The sequence below is a fragment of the Mauremys reevesii genome, linkage group 14 (assembly GCF_016161935.1).
Source record: "Mauremys reevesii isolate NIE-2019 linkage group 14, ASM1616193v1, whole genome shotgun sequence".
NCBI classification, from domain to species: domain Eukaryota; kingdom Metazoa; phylum Chordata; order Testudines; family Geoemydidae; genus Mauremys; species Mauremys reevesii.
The window spans coordinates 3,232,307-3,249,197 of NC_052636.1; the positions used below are offsets into that span (position 1 = coordinate 3,232,307).

At 50.9% G+C, this 16,891-nt stretch overlaps 1 non-coding gene across 1 annotated transcript; it reads right to left on the reverse strand.

The window, feature by feature from the left end:
- Nucleotides 1–338: 338 nt before the first annotated feature.
- TRNAV-AAC lies at nt 339–411 on the reverse strand. Its single transcript has one exon. It is a non-coding gene; the product is annotated as a tRNA-Val (tRNA).
- Nucleotides 412–16,891: the final 16,480 nt, after the last annotated feature.

Here is a 16,891-nt window from a genome sequence, read left to right on the forward strand (position 1 = left end):
GAGGCACTTACTTTCTGCCCTGCCTTCCTCAGCTCGACTTTCCTCTTTTCCCCCATTCCTGTCTCACTTCCTCCTTTGGCAAGTCACGCAGAGGAGGCCAGCAGGAAGAGCCGGCCTCCACCGGCCAACCTCCCAGGGCAGAGGAGGCCAAGCCACAAGCCTCCAAAAGGTGACACGCCGCACTCCTCTCGGGTCTCCAGCCTGACGCCAAGGTGCTTTCTCCACTGCTGTCAGCACCCTCTGTCATGCAGGGGTTGGAGTTATCCCAGGGACAGGCCAATAGGAGAAGGAGGAGGCCTTCCTGAACAGCAAGGGGATCTGGCAAAAGGAAGCCAGCATGTTTCTGCCTGGTTTTGAACCAGGGCCCTTTTGCATGTTAGGCAAATGTGATAACCACTACACTACAGAAACTCCATCTTCTTGGCTGTTACTCACCCTCACACAGACCGATGGACAAACCTGAAGAAAGTGGTGACAGCCCTTCAATAGGTCAGCTGGCAGAGCAGAGGACTGGAGCGGGCACTCAGGAAGTCGTCCTTACGTTGCCCTTGTGACTCCAGCTTGAGGGAGAGCTTCTTTTTCTTCCCCTTGCTGACAAAGAACAAGAGAAGAATGAAAGGTCAGGTGGGCCAACTCGGTGCAGAAGTCCATGTTGTCTTTTCCTGCTGCATAGCCTGAAATGAGGGACTCGTGGCAGTTAAAGGAACTGCTGCACTTTCAGAAAACATCCCACCCGTGCATAAAGGGGGATAGAAGAGCCTGTTAATCTAGCACGCTCCCAACTGAACTACTTCAGCAGCTGCTCGGTTTCTTTTTGGCCTCCTGCTTTTCTGTCTGGGATGTTGTTATCAGCTGTGGCACAGAAAAAGGACGTCATTGCGAGCGGCCCATGAAGACAAGATTCACTTTTGCCTTCCTTGCTTGGCTTTACTTGCTTCCTCGCCCTATTCCTGCCTTAGTTCCTGGGTTACCTGAAGGCAACAGGGGGCCAGCAGTACCAGGAGGAAGTTGGGCAGCTAGACCTTGGTGGCAAAAGTCCTGCCGCCACTTGCCACCCCACTCTCTTCTCCCAGCGTCACATATTGGCCACCAGGGACTTGGGGCCCAGCAGCGCAACGGAAGGCAGTGCACAGAGCCACCCTCGCCTTGAAGCTCCAGCTCATTAAACCACATCTTCAGTCGCTGATGGCCAATGAGAGACCGACATCGCTTGCTATTTTAGCACTTGGAAATGCCATTGGTCAGTCATTGGATCTCTGTAATGCTGTTACAGAACAAAGGAAAATAGAATCTCAGTGTGACATTCTATACCTTTGGGGGAGTGGCTGTAACCCCCATAATCCTCATTTTCATATCATCGTGATCTTACATATAGAGCATGACTTGTAAGGTATCAGGGAAAGGATATGATCTGCTGAAAGTCACGTCTCTACCCACAGATGTACACCATTCATGCATATGAAGTTATGAGAATTGTGCAGTGTGGTTGTCACTGTGCTGTAAGGTGCGGGAGTCAGCCAAATTTTAGCTCCCCAGTGGCAACAGCAAGGAAAGTAACCAACACCCGGACAGGGTGTCAAACAACCCATCGACAGCCATTGCTCAGCAAGGGAGCTACAATGCAATGACTCACCTGCATGAGGATACCCCAGGGGAATTGCTCAGACTTGCTTGGAGAGACGCAGTGATGCTCACCTGACTCTGAAGGGGGGAGGGGGGCAAAGCCATGGGGGAAGAAAGGACATGATAAAAGGAGAGACATTTGCCAGGCTTTATCTCTCTGTCACCTACATCTACAGACACCCCACACCAAGCAACTGAAGCGCTGATGAAAGGAGAGCCTGGCTGAAAAGCCACCACCCAGCCTGTGGTGAGAAGCATCTGAGTTTGTAAGGGTACTGAAAGGGTTAAGATCAGCTTAGAATTAAAAGCAATGAGGAGTCCGGTGGCACCTTAAGGACTAACAGATTTATTTGGGCATAAGCGTTCGTGGGTAAAAAGCCCACTTCTTCAGATGCATGGAGTGAAAATTGCAGATAGAGGCATAAATATAGATTGGAACATGAAGTGACGGGAGTCACCGTACAAGGGGAGAACCAGTGTTGAAGGCTAATTCAGTCAGGCTGGATGTGGTCCTCTCCCCATAATTGATGAGGAGGTGTCAATACCAAGAGAGGAAAATAGCTTTTGTTGTGAGCCAGCTACTCCCAGTCCTTATTCAAGCTCAAATTAATGGTGTTAAGTTTGCAAATCAATTGTAACTCTGCAATTTCTCTTTGAAGTCTGTTTTTGAAGTTTTTTTGAATGGCTACTTTGAATTATTGGGTGTGAATGTGTAAATGTGCTATTGACTATGTAAGTCCCATATGGTCTAGTGAGCTAGATTCCTAGTTTTTTCACCCAGGTGGCCTGGGTTCAATTCCCACTGTGGGAACAATGCACAGCTTTTGCTCAGAGGGGAGGCAGGAAATGAAAGGAATGGGAAGGGATCCTGCCAGCAGGGGAGTTGGACAGTGTTGGATGGGTACCCCAGAAGTGGGGGTGGGGCAGTGGTCTGTGGGGAGATGAGGGAAGGATCCCAGCTCTGTGGGAAGTTGACATTCTGGAGAGCACAGGCCTGGCATGGGGGGGAGAGTGAGTGTGTCCCTCTAAACTCACCACCAGCAGACTAGGCAGGCTTGGAAGAATTACGTATTTGTTGGTAAATGTCAATTTCTGTGTAAACACAGAACCCAATGGCAAAATCTTTCCATCGATGATAATCAAAAACAACAGATGGGCAAAGTAAGAAACATGTTGCTTGAGAACTTATCCTATTCTAATCCTCTAGGGTTCCCTTTTGCCTTAGGCACCACCACGTGGGCATTTCATATCCCTCCTCATTTTCACACAGAGGCACAATTTCCTTTGCACAGATCCATGAACAGCAAAACCTCCCTGTGTCTATTGTCTGAGCCAGGGCATTCGATTCCACTGAAACCTTCTCTCCTGCAATGGCAATGGTCAGACAGAGGGGATGCATCCACCTTCCCCCTGGCAGTGAGATATTCACTCTCCTCTTCATGCTGCTTTTGTTATTCCATGAGTCATCAAGGATGGAATAAAAAGCTGAGTTTACTCCAGGGTGAGGAAAGAAAGGAGCCACCAACCCCCTCAAAAATCTCAATGCCCAGAGAAAACCTGCCTCTGTTATTGGACTCACAGAGGTGCTGGCAATACAATGGGAAAAGGGACTGTCTGAATTGCCAAGGCAGGGAATGAACAATCTACAGCAACATCATTAACCACAAACACACTCTAATCATGCTCTAGCCAGTAGGGAAATGGGCAGGAACTCTGGCTGTTCAGCCATGGCCACACTTACAGAGCTGCACAGCAGTGAGTGTGCTGGGGAAGCTGGTCTGAGCAAACAATTTGTAATGACCCTCGAGTGAGAACAGAACCAGAGTGTAGAAAGGCCCTGTGTTAAGTGGTTGTGGCTGAGGCCTTAGGGAGCTGGGTTAGAAACCACAGGGTGTCTTTCTGTGGAGTTTTGATCCTTGCCAGCTAGGCAAGGCTGGTGTGTGGTATCTCCACTCCATGGCTGTACTGTCAGTGTCTGATCACAACAGTGCCATAGGGAGCCAAGCCTAGACATATTCAGAGGCTAAGGCCAGGTCAATGTTTCAAACAGTGAGTCTATGCTGCTGCAGCTCAGTAATGGAGATGCTCTATGCCAGGGTTTCTCAAACGTCCTTTCACTGCAACCTCCTTCTGCCAAAATAACTTAATATGTAGCCCTGGAAAGAGGGACCAAGCCCCTCCACTCGGGGGGAGGGAGTGCCAAAGACTGAGCCGCAGTGGGGGGAGGGCAAAACCAAAGCCTGAGGGATTCAGCCCTGGGTGGGGGTCTCAGACTTTTGGCTTCAGCCCCAGGACCCAACAAGTCTAATGCCAGCCCTGGTGACCCCATTAAAACAGGGTCACAACCCACTTTGCGGTCCTGACCCACAGCTTGAGAACCACTGCTCCATGCTGAGGGGAGAGAGTTTTCCTGTTGGTGTAGTCAATCCACTTCCCCAGGAGGTGGCAGCTCTGTCATGGGGAGAAGCTATATCAGTGGGTGTGCAAGCTGTGGTGTTTATCACATTTAAGAAGTTTAATCAAACCCCATTTTTAAAAACCACCTGTGGTCTGGGAATGGCAAAGGAGCTCAATGAAGCAGGGTCTGTCCTTCAAAGTCCTGGAGACCACGATTCCATACTCCTGTTGCACTGGGGGTATAGCTCAGTGGTAGAGTGTTTGATTGCAGATCAAGTGGTCCTTTGTTCAAACCCAGGTGCCCTCTTGAAAAAAATTTTCATTTCCATTCTCCATTATGTTCAGGAGCTCCACCATACGAGGATGTTTGAAATCAATGTGAACACTCAGCATTTTGCTGTCCAAATGCATAAAAACCTAGCAAACCTGTCCATCAGCTGAAATCAGTTCTAATCCTCCAAGTGTCTAGTTTATGTTTTCATCAATTAAACAAAGGTATCATTCCCTGAAGCAGAGCACAAGTTTGAAATACAGGCAGCATAGAGCCAATATTCATAATGTCAACTACAAAAAATGATACACATCTAGAGATAGTATCATTATCATCAGCCAATCAGAACCTCTCCATAGACCCCTTACACGACCACTTCTCTGTAATATTGGCTGAAAATATAGAACAGTGGTCGCAACGGTGATCTATACAGTTACAGATTATGTCAATAACATCACAGGAGGTGACACAGCATCAGTGAGACTGATACTGGAATACTGCCTCCAGTTTTGGTGTCCTCATTTGAAAAAGATGTTGTGAAACTGGAGCTGCGGCAGCAAAGAGCCACCAAAGGTTCTGAGGGCTGGAGAAAAATGCCTTCTAGTGAGCTATTGAAAGAGCTCAACCTGTTTAGCTTATCAAAAGAAGATTGAAAGACGAGTTCATTTAAGTGCCTTAATGGAGAGAAAAGATTGGGTATTTAGGGCTCTTGAATCAAGCAGAGAAAAGCATAACAAGACCCAATGGCTGGAAGGTGAAAAGAGACAAATTCATATTACAACTAAGGCACAAAAATTCAACACTGACGATGATTCACCACAAGAACAAGCTACCAAGGAAAGTGGTGGATTCTCCATCTCCTGATGTCATTTAATGAAGACAAGATGCCTTTCTGGAATGTTTGCGCCCCAAAACTAGCTATTGTGTCATACAGGAGGCCTGTGATATGCAGGGGGTCAGATTAGATGCTCTAATGGTCTCTTCTGGCCATAAAGGAAGGACATTAGGAAAAACTTTTTCACTTTGAGGATGGTGAAGCATTGGAATGGGTTACCTAGGGAGGTGGTGGAATCTCCTTCCTTAGAGGTTTTTAAGGTCAGGCTTGACAAAGCCCTGGCTGGAATGATTTAGTTGGGTTTGGTCATGCCTTGAGCAGGGGGTTGGACTAGATGACCTCCTGAGGTCCCGTCCAACCCTGAGATTCTATGATAAAGTTGACTAATTTCTGAAAAACTGAGTGTTTTTTGTAGCATTGGGAGCAGCGTCTGATGTTTTCCTGTCTATCCGGCTTGCTGCCTAGAACGAACGCTCCTTGAGTGGGGTGATCCACAGGGAGTAGCTCAAACCTGCAAAGTGCCTGGCCAGGAGCAGGACATTGGCACAGCAAGGGGGCAGGTGTGGCAGTGACATCACAAAGGCTTTTTGCAGGACCTCAGACTATTGGTCAAAGGTGGTGGGGAGATGGTGACCTCACAGAGAGATGCTGACATCAGGCAGGCAGGACAGTGGCGAGGGGCCAGGGAAACCTCAGAGACCCCTGTGGCTTTGCTGCAGCAAGTCTCCTTCTCCAGGTCTCTCTTTGAGGACTGAGAGTGTATTCGGGTTCACGAACGTGAGCGCCAGGAGGAACCTCTTTAGAGTTTTCTCCTTCCCTTTTAGTGATTTTACTAGAAAACAGGCGTCCCTGTTTAGAAGGTAAGAGCCTCCTCGAGGTTTGAAACCTGTTCAGTCTGATCCATCTGGTGACAGTTGAATTCTAGGCATGGAAAACACGAGCTTAAGGAGGCAGAACTTTATTCTGCACCTGGGATTTTGTCCCTTAGAGTCACTGGGGACATTAGGGTTTGTTCTTTTTGCTTCACCTTTTCCTCCATCCATCCCTCCCTCCTTTCTCTTCTTCTCTTGCTTCCTTTATCCTTTTACCTGTTCCCCTCCCAACACCAGGAGGGGTGTGTGTGTTGCGGGGGAGTGCTCTGCAGCTCCCACTGTGGGAGGTCCACCCAAAAATGTGAGGCTGAAATAGTGCTCGGGCAGTGATCCCCACCAGTGACCTGGGCCAGCCTTTGGGCTCTCTGGTGAGAACCCTCAGCCTCCCGTCCTCAGTCTCTACCTTGATTGGCTGAGGAGGGGGGTTATTGACAGGGAGAAGACTCAGATCTTTGTTGTTCTCTTTTAAGACCAAGTAAATAAGTCAGAACCAGTTCTATGTTTGATGAATTTTGCTGCTTCTCTGCATTAATGGTCTCTGAGCAGTTCATGATTCTCTCTAACATTGCAGTTCTCAAATACTTGCTGAATAATTACTGTGCACTGTTGTTGGTCTGGAGCTCATCAGAGCACTTTATTCAGGTCATTCAATGTATGAAATTCAAGATCCGATGGTTAGTTTGAAAATCAGGGCTCTTGGGTCCTATTCCCAACTCTGCCACTGACTGGCTGTGTGACCTCTGACAAGTCAATTCTCCTTTCTCAGCCTTAGCTTCTCCCTCTTTTGAGTAGGAATAATAATGATCCGCTCCTACCTACCTCACGGTGGGTGGAGGCAGGGCCAGCTCTAGGTTTTTTGCTGTTCCAAGCAAAAAAAAATTTTGGCTGCCCCCACCCCAGCCCTGGGGTCCCCCCCACACACTCCTGCCGACCGAGCCCTGGGCTTCGCCCCCATACACCCCATGCCAACAACATAGGTTTGTTCTCCCCAGTCTGCCCAGGCTGAGCTGCTCCCGTTTATGCTCCGTCTCCAGTGGGAGCATGCCCAGAGAGGGTGAGGGGGTGTGGCGTCTTCAGCCCACATGGCGCAGTTAACCCTAGCAGTGCCAGTGCAGGGTGGATGCACCTCATCATAGACAGCATTTCCCAAATGTTGGGATTAGCTAGGAGATCTCTTCAGGAGTAACCTCCTGTAGGGACTGGGTCACGAACACCTTGGGAACCAAATACCTGGGTGTTTTCCTAGTTCCGAATCACTTGCTGTGGAATTCTATCCCTGGATCATCTGAGACAATATTGACTTAAACAACTGAACTACCCTGTGACCATGTGCACTTACTTCCGTCAGTTGCACCCATTTGGGGTCTGCTGCTGTTCACCTTTTCAGAGTGGAGATTTAAACATACGACTGTTTCTCTGATAATATCTCCAACAGCTTGGAGTATTCTCTCCTGTTGACTGAACTGTATTTGAATTTTCTCCATGTTGTCATGCAGGGATAGGGGGAAAAACAAACCTGAAGTAAAAAAAAATGGTAATTTGTCTGAAATTTCACAAAAAATCTGAGCTACATTCTATCAAACAAAACTAACATGCAGTTATATGACCAAGGAGCCTTCATGAAAGATAGAAAACCCATATCACAGAGAGGTAAAAGACACTTTCATTTTAATTTAAAGTGAAATTCCAGACTAGGTTACATCTGATGTCTCATAATCAGGATGAGAGATTCTCCCATGATCCACTGAAACCTGCTTCACCCGGCGCTTTCTCATGCATCCGAGGAAGGGGTATTCACCCATGAAAACTCATGCTCCAAAAGTCTGATAGTCTATAAGGTGCCACAGGATTCTTTGCTGCTTTTACAGATCCAGACTAACACGGCTACCCCTCTGATACTTTTCTCAGTGTTATTTACAGGAGTTTTAGCACCTTCATAACGGGGGAAAAAAACAGCCGACCTTCCCAGAAGTGGCTTTGCCATTGAGGGAAAAGGGGATTTGAACGGTGCTTGGGATCCACTTGAAATCCCCTTCCAAGTCTGACATTTTCATCTCCTGCCAGACTGATTCTGATTTAGGATCAAAGACGTGTACAAGCACCATTCCCAAGCATGGACAGCCAAGAACATGACCCCACCAGACATGTTGGGAAGCGAAGGAATACGAAGGGGTGAACTGTGCATGGCTCAGGCACAAGGTAACAGTTCTGGGGTGATGGGGAAGGATGGAATGTCTGAGTCGCCCCATCTCCTTCCAGTGTCACAGAGCCTAAAATGACCCTTATTTCCCTGACACTGCTCCAGCTCTTCATCATATTTAAATATATTTTAAATGAGAAAAAAAGTCAACAAAATAACTGCTGTTCTGCACAATCCAGGGTAATGTGAGAACAACTGGGAATGAGACAATGTCTCCTCAAAGAGGAACTTGACGTCTCTAACAGTAACTTTGCACTGGGAGGAGGAGTATAAATGTCAATCTCCAGGTTTGTTTAGAAAAGGAAATGTGATGATGGTTAGCTCAGACAGGAGGAAATGTGCAAGATAACTCCACCGACTATCCATGGCCCATGTCTTTAGTGCAAGAATAGTTCTCTTTTTACATCAGGAAAGTGAACTCAAGCTAGCTAACTCCATGACAACCACAGTGATGAGACCCAGGTAGATTTTATCTCAACGTAGCTAGTTGAAGACACCCCCCATCTCCCCCACCTGGGGTGATGACATTCCTGGTAGAAAGGACACACACTCCAATGACTCGCAGGACAATGGAGTTGATACAAAGGACCACAGGATCCACCCCAAAGATGGGCGACCTTCAAAAGCTCATGTGTGGGAGCTGAGGAACTACAGTGCGCAAAAGATGCAAACAGCCTTAACACTCACTACCTGGGAACTGTCAAAAGAATTAAAGAAAAAAATCTCCTGACAGCTCTAGAGAAGGTTTTTATGAAGTTTATCTCCTTTACGGATTCTCTGATGTTTAGAAAGGCCTGAACTATGAGTGAAGCTTTTCCCACACTCACAGCATTCATAGGGTTTCTCTCCTGCGTGGATCCTCTGATGCATAGTAAGGTTTGAGCTCTGAGAGAAGCTTTTTCCACACTCGCAACATTCGTAGGGTTTCTCTCCCGTATGCGTTGTCTGATGAGAGATAAGGGCTGATCTCTGAGTGAAGCTTTTCCCGCCCTCACAGCATTCATAGGGTCTTTCTCCTCTGTGTATTTGCTGATGCCTACTAAGGGCTGAGGTATGATTGAAGCTTTTCCCACACTCACAGCATTCGTAGGGTCTCTCTTTCGAGTGGATTATCTCATGTCGAATAAGGGCTGAGCGGTAATGGAAGTTTTTCCCACACTCACTACATGTATTCTCTCGCTTTTCCGTGAGGATTTTCTCCTGGGACGTAGTTTCCTTGAGGTCCCTGTGAGTTCCCTGACAATTAATGGGTTCATCCACTCTCTCCTCTGAGTGGTTTCCCTGCTCTCTCTCTGGTCTGTGGTAATTTTCACCAGCTTTTCCCTGCTCATGGGGGCTGGACACGCTCCCTTTGGCTCTTCGCAGTAATTCCCCATGCGCTTTGGCGAGCTCAGCATCTTCCTGGTGAGGATTCTGCTCCTCGCTCTCCCTCACCACCCCATCACCTGCTAGAAGAGAGGAGAAATCTCAGAATTGGGGATGGAAAGGCAGAGAACAAACCCAAGTAAGTGCTGGAGAGACAGAAAATAAAAATCAGGGACTGAATTCCCCCAAACTCTTCCCCACAGGGGACAGTGGAGGGGATCAATTCTGCTCCCCACCCAGGACCGGCCTTTCGGGGGGGCCGTACCCAAGGGGGTGCCGGGCACAGGGTTTGGATTCCCACCTGACCTGCTGCCGAGAGGCTCGCTGAGCTGATGAAAGCGGCACAGGGAGGCAGATAAGCAGCTGCGTGGGGGAGTGGGATAGACCTGAGCTGCAGGTGGCAGTTGGACGACCAGCCATAAGAGCCAGGTGACTGCTCCGGAGCAGAGGGGCCCCTCTCCGCCCTGCTCCACCTGTGCAGCTGCTGCTGTTCCTGTCCCCACAACCCCCGTCCACCCCCGGAGTCGCCCCGTCCACCCCCGGAGTCGCCCCGTCCACCCCCGACTGGGAGCATCCTCCTGACTGCTCTGCAGGGGGGAGGTGCTGATTGATGGGGGGTGTCCCCCTCCCCCCGATACCCAATTTCCACTGAGCTGGGGTGACGGGACAGGGGGAATCTGCGTGTGCTGCTGCCTCTCTGGGGCCGGAGCTGCCGGCAGCTGCTTGTCTGAACAAGCCTAGTTCAGGCTCCTGACCCTGGGAACTTTGTTAAAGAGACAGCGCGCTCACTCACTCAGGCACACACACACTCCTTCATATCCTCCCCTCAACCAACACACACACACAGTCCTTCACACACTCCCTTCAACATACACACACAGTCCCCCCAACACACCCCCAGGGCTCCCTGCATCCAGGTCACTTCCCCACCTGGGCGGTGCTGAGACATCAGGAGCAGCTGCTCTCCTGCCCTCCCCTTACACAGCCTGCAGGGAAAGTGACCTGGGTGCAGGAAGCCCTGACATCGCTCCTTGCTCCCCTCTCCCAGCCCCCCAGGGCTGTGTGGGGCGGGGGAGCAGCAGTCCAGTGGGGGAGCGAGCAGCAATGCCAGCTGCTTTGTGCATCCAGGTCAGGTTCCCCACTTGGGTGCAGGAGGGGGGTGCCGGGGTTAGAGGCAAAGGGGGCACAGTGCAGCGGTTGAGGGCACAGGAGAGTGGTGCAGGGGGTAGCAGTGAAGGGCTGCATAGAACCATAAAATATCAGGGTTGGAAGGGACCTCAGGATGTATCTAGTCCACCCTCCTGCTCAAAGTAGGACCAATTCCAAACTAAATCATCCCAGCCAGGGCTTTGTCAAGCCTGACCTTAAAAACCTCTAAGGAAGGAGACTCCACCTCCCTAGGGAACCCATTCCAGTGTTTCATCACCCTCCTAGTGAAATAGTTTTTCCTAGTATCCAACCTAGTCCTCCCCCACTGCAACTTGAGGTCATTACTCCTTGTTCTGTCATCTGCTACCACTGAGAACCGTCTAGATCCATCCTCTTTGGAACCCTCCTTCAGGTAGTTGAAAGCAGCGATCAAATCCCCCCTCAGTCTTCTCTTCTGCAGACTAAACAATCCCAGTTCCCTCAGCCTCTCCTCATAAGTCATGTGCTCCAGCCCACTAATCATTTTTTGTTGCCCTCTGCTGGACTCTCTCCAATTTTTCCACATCCTTCTTGTAGTGTGGGGCCCAAAACTGGACACAGTACTCCAGATGAGGCCTCACCAATGTCGAATAGAGGGGAACGATCATGTCTCTCGATCTGCTGGCAATGCCCCTATTTATACAGCCCAAAATGCCGTTAGCCTTCTTGGCAACAAGGGCACACTGTTGACTCATAGCCAGCTTCTCATCCACTGTAACCCCTAGGTCCTTTTCTGCAGAACTGCTGCCCAGCCATTCGGTCCCTAGTCTGTAACAGTGCATGGGATTCTTCTGCCCTAAGTGCTGGACTCTGCACTTGTCCTTGTTGAACCTCATCAGGTTTCTTTTGGCCCAATCCTCTAATTTGTCTAGGTCCCTCTGTATCCTATCCCTACCCTCCCGCGTATCTACCACTCTTCCCAGTTTAGTGTCATCTGCAAACTTGCTGAGGGTGCAGTCCATGCCATCCTCCAGATCATTAATGATTGCGGCACAGGAGTGGGGTGCAAGGGCTGGGGTGAAGGGGGTACAGTGCAGGGGTTAGGGGCTCAGGGGGGGCAGGTGTTGGGGTGCACGAGGGAGGCAGAGGTTAGGAATGAAGGGGTGTAGGGATTAGGGGGTGCAGGAGGGGTGGCAGGCATTTGGGGCAAAGGGACACAGTGCAGAGGTTGGGGGGAGGGGAACGTGGGTTGCCTAGGGAGCCCATGGGAGCCAGGGGCACCAAAATGCAAGTTTGCCCCAGGTGCAATTTCCCCAAGGCCGGCCCTGCCCACATCCCAGTAGAGTAAGGACCTGGAAGGGCAGGGATATCACTGAAGGCAGGATCTCAGCAGCATTAGATGTCAGAAAAGCACATCCTGCGGCATTAGGGAACCTAGCGAGTCAGGTATAAAGGGAGGGAGCATAAAAAACACTGTGTGTGGAGAAAGCTGGCAAATTAGATGGTGTAGTTCAAGAGCCACAGACCAATTCTTCTGCCAAAGGAGAATGTGAGAAATAAGAATCAGGCCACGTGACTTCAGAAGGGACAAATTCGAAGATCCAAAGAACATGCAGAGAAGAAAGACGGCGGCTCTTGCAGGTGGGGATGGAAAAGGAAGAGTCTCCGTGGTTCATGGAACCAATTAGTTCATTTTATCATTCATTGATCATTGTTATGGTGATCTCATATGTTATTTCAGATGTAGTCACTGTGTACGAAATAGATTTAAGTTGTAGGTATAGACAGAAGAAAGACAGGTAGAGCCCTGCATGGATACAAAATTTATATCCGCATCCGACCTGCGATCCGCAAAAATGGTCCATGGAGATCTGCAGATTTTCAGGGCTCTAGGAACAAAATTTGTACCCGCAGCCGATCCACACAAATGGTCCGAATTCTCCACCAGGAGACGTGATCAAAGCCAAGGGCTAAGGCAATGAATCCTAAAATCTTCTAATATAGGCTGGAAGGGACCTCAAGAAGTCATCTACTCCATTCCCATCGCCCTGCGGCAGGATCAGGTGTAAATATGCCAGAAGTTTGTCTGACCTGTTCTTAAAACCCTCCTGGGACAAGAATTCCACAACCTCTCTTTGTAATCCATTCCAGCACTTCCCTATCCTTATCGCTGGAAAGGTTTTGGTATTACCCACCCTCAACCTCCCTTGCAGCAGATCAAGCCAATTACTTCTCCTCCTACCTTCAGTGGACGTGACGAACAATTAATCACTGCTCCCTTATAACAACCCTTGACATATTTGAAGACTGTTCTCAGTTCCCCACTCACTCTTTTCTCAAAACTAAACATGCCCAGTTCTTTCAACCTTCCCTCATAAGTCATGTTCGAGGACCAGGAGGGCGCTTTCCCCTTCTGAATGGAGATGCGCAAGGTGAGGTCAGAGAAAAGGATGTTGCAGTAAACGAGACAGGAGAGGATGACTAAGAGCTCTAGCTGTGCAGATGGATAGGAAAGGCCAATTGTTAAGGATGTTACGCAAAGAGAAAATGCCAGGTGTAGGCACAGCCTGGATAGGAGGCCCAGAGGGAGCTCCGTGACAAAGGTATTGCACAGTTATGGGCCTGAGTGACAGGCAGCACAATGGTGCTGTCTGCGGCGGTAGAGAAAGAAGGTGGGGGGAGGGCTTGGGGGGAATATTAAGAGCTTTGCTTCAGCTGTTGATCTTCAGCTGATGGCTGGACATCAGTGAGGAGATGAGAGAGAGAGGGGGGCTGAGATTTCAGTTGCGACAGAAGGAGACAGGCCAGGAGCAGAGAGGCAGAACTGGGAGTTAGGAGCACAGAGATGGTAGCTGAATGTGTGTGTGCAGATGAGATTACCCAGAAATAAGGTGCAGAGGAAGAAAAGAAGAGGCCCGAGGACAGAGCCCCGTGGAACCCAAACAGAAGGCTGGAACGGGGGTCAGCCGGCTCATTCTAAAGACACTCTAATGCAGCGACTGGAGGAGGAGAAGGATGTGACTCATCATGGACCTCTTGATGCCACCTGGCAGAGGGCACAGGGTGCCTAATGTTTTACTGGGATCCCACAGACCAGGTACATGCATATTCGTTCACCCAAAGGTGGCGTGTCAGGTGTCTGTCGAGGAACTAGTTAGGTAGGTCTTGGGTAGCTCTTAAAAGCTTTGCCAGTCCAGCTCTATTGTTTAAGGCTGTGAAAAAGTGCCCACACGCATGCGCACACACGCACCCCATCCAACATGGCTCTGCTGGCCAAAGCTCAATTACAGACACAGCTATAGTGGCAAAAGCATCCATTTTTTAAAACAGGAAACTAAATGCTCATAAGCTACATTAATGCAGCGTTAAGGTTGCCCAGTGCTGTCTCCTGCCTTGCACCATATGGACGGTGAGTAAACTTAAACCTCTGCAGACCAGGAAATGAAAAGTTAATGTAAACTTTCCCCCAACCCTTAACCCTGTAGCTGGCCAGAACCAGTGAGAATGGTTCTGTGTGGGCCGTGCAAAGGTTAACCAACTGCCACAGGGACTCAGGTATTCAGCTCAATGCAGCAGTAACGGGATGAATTCTATGGTCTGTGGTATAAAGGACATCAGAGTAGACGACCTAATAGTCATATCTGGCCTTAAAATCTATGAACCTATAATCGACCCGAGGAAAGACTAAGACAAAGACATTGTCTGTGCTGTGCTCACAGGTGGGAATCCCAGCACCTATCCGCATGCCTCCAGCTGTGTGCACTGGGCCAGCTGTAGCTGTGACTGGCTGATGGAGGGATGGGTTGGAGCAGCTGGGCAGAGCTGTGCCTGTGCTATGCAGAGAGGTGCATGTGAAACTTGGGGGGCAATTCTGCCTCATTTCCATGCTGAGTGTTGCAGGCTTGGTCAGCAAAGGTGCCCAAGGGCGTGTTCTTGCCATGGGGATTGTCAGCACCCTGGTGGTGTATGTTCGAGTGACCTGTGGGGCTTAGTGAGGGGTAAGTGAAGGCAGTGACTCACAAGGAAAACTCAGGTTGAGGGCAAGGGGGTAGTAACACTGTGCAAGTCTCAGCTGGCCTGTGTGCAGGAGGTTCAGTACTGGAGAGCAGGCCAGGGGGTAGGAAGCTTCTGTTTGCTATGATGGAGTTGAACCCGAATATTATCTTAGCAAAGAGAAGAACATGTTAGACATTCTGCTGCACTGCTCTGTTCCCAGAGCGCTGTGTAACAGGGGAGGGGAGAGGGCTAGTGTGGGTGTCTCTGGCATGTCAGGGTGATGCTGAAACAGGGCAGAGCAGAGGTGGCATTGGAGGAGTGTCATGAACCTTAACTCTGCATTTCTCCTTCTAAAAACTGAGGGAACAGGAATCCTTACCCAGCGAGGTCACATTCTCACAGTTCTCCTGCATGACGTCCCAGTAGAGGGCTCTCTGAGTGGGGTCCAGCAGAGCCCACTCTTCCCTGGTGAAATACACAGCCACCTCCTCGAAGGTCACCGGCCCCTGAAAGAGCGAGAGTCCAACACTCAGGACCTGCTGCCCCACTCACATTCCCACTATTCATGGAGGAAAGGAGCCAATCAAATGGAAGCTCTGAGAGAGTCAGCAGAGTCCTATCCCCATACTGCTGAGAGCAGCCAGGAGACATCTGGGTGAGGGGACGAAGTGAGAGCCCCTTGTCTCTCCCAGCAGATCCACCACAGACCTACTAGCCAGAGACTGATACAGGAGATGGAGCCCCCAGTAGGGTCCAGGCAGGGGCGGCTCTACAAAGTAGGCTGCCCCAAGCAGCGCGGAGCGCTGCGCCGCCCTTCCCCAGTCCCGCGGCGGGTCCCCTCTTCCCGCGGCTCCGGTTGAGCTCCCGCCGGCATGCCTGCGGCAGGTCCACCGGAGCCCGGGACGAGCGGACCTGCCGCAGTCATGCCTGCGGGAGCTCAACCGGAGCCGCGGGAAGACGGGACCCGCCGCAGTCATGCCTGCGGCAGGTCCGCTCGTCCCGGGCTCCGGTGGACCTGCCGCAGGCATGCCGGCGGGAGCTCCACCGGAGCCAAATGCCGCCCTCCCCAGGATGCCGCCCCAAGCGGGCGCTTGGCCCGCTGGTGCCTAGAGCCGCCCCTGGGTCCAGGCACAGCCCCATGGTGGAGAACCCAACACCCGCCCCACTGCCAGCAGCTGGATGTGAGGGGCCGGGACATCTTCCCTACAGCTCCCTGCTGGGTGCCCCCTTTCCATGTCACACCAGCCTCTGGCTAGCAGGCTGAGGGTTCAGCCCTGGAAATCTGGTCCGTTTTCCCAGCCCTGCCCAGGGAGTTGCTTTGTCTGTTTCCTGTTTCACAAATTAGGGAATTTTCTCCCCCAACACCCAAGTGTTTGTTCTGAGGATCTAGGCCAATGTTAACAAGTCCCAGCAGGTTTGTCACACTCTGTCCCCAATCCTATCCTCACCCAGGGTATTCCCTGCCCCCTCCAGCCCTAACTCCCCAGAAGTTGCCACCTCTTCAGTATTTCCTGCCCCTCTCCCTCCAGCAGGAACCCACCAGCAACCCCCCAATAACTCCTACCTGAGCTGGCTCCACTACAGCCATTTCTCTTCCCTGTCGCATGGGAGGCTGGGACGAGCTGGAGCGAGAGGTGGGCATCATTCTGCAGCCTGGCAGGGCGAGAAGGGCAGTTGTGGAGGTTTCAGAACAGGCTTCAGTTCATTTCACATCACGATTCCCCCAGGCCCTTTCCCTGCAGACAGAGATTGTAGATTCTGCCAGGCTGGGAACATGCTCAGTCCCCACAGTGCAGCAAAGACCTGGCCCCCGGCCCCTCCTGTCCCCCTTGTGCTCCCCCAGCAGCAGTAACAAACCAAGACATTTTGAAGCCCTCCCAGCAACAGGGTGTGAATCAAACCCTGGACCAGACCAGACCCAAAGGAGCCCCCTTGGGGGGGGGTCCCCCTGCCCCTGCCCCCAGGGCAGCGCACTCCTGCCGCAGGGGGAACAGGGAGAGTCCGGGGCTGGTTCTTCCTCTCTCTGCTCCTCACCTCGGTCACAGGGAAGTGACCCTGGGCAGGGAGGCTGCAGTGAGTGTGCCGGGGAGGGGAAGAGGGGTTCAGAGATCTGGGAACCTGCCCCCACCCTCTAATTTCTCCTCACACCGTCTCCCATCCCCTCCCCCGCTTCCCTAGCGCCCTGCCCCGGGCTGGGAGCCGGG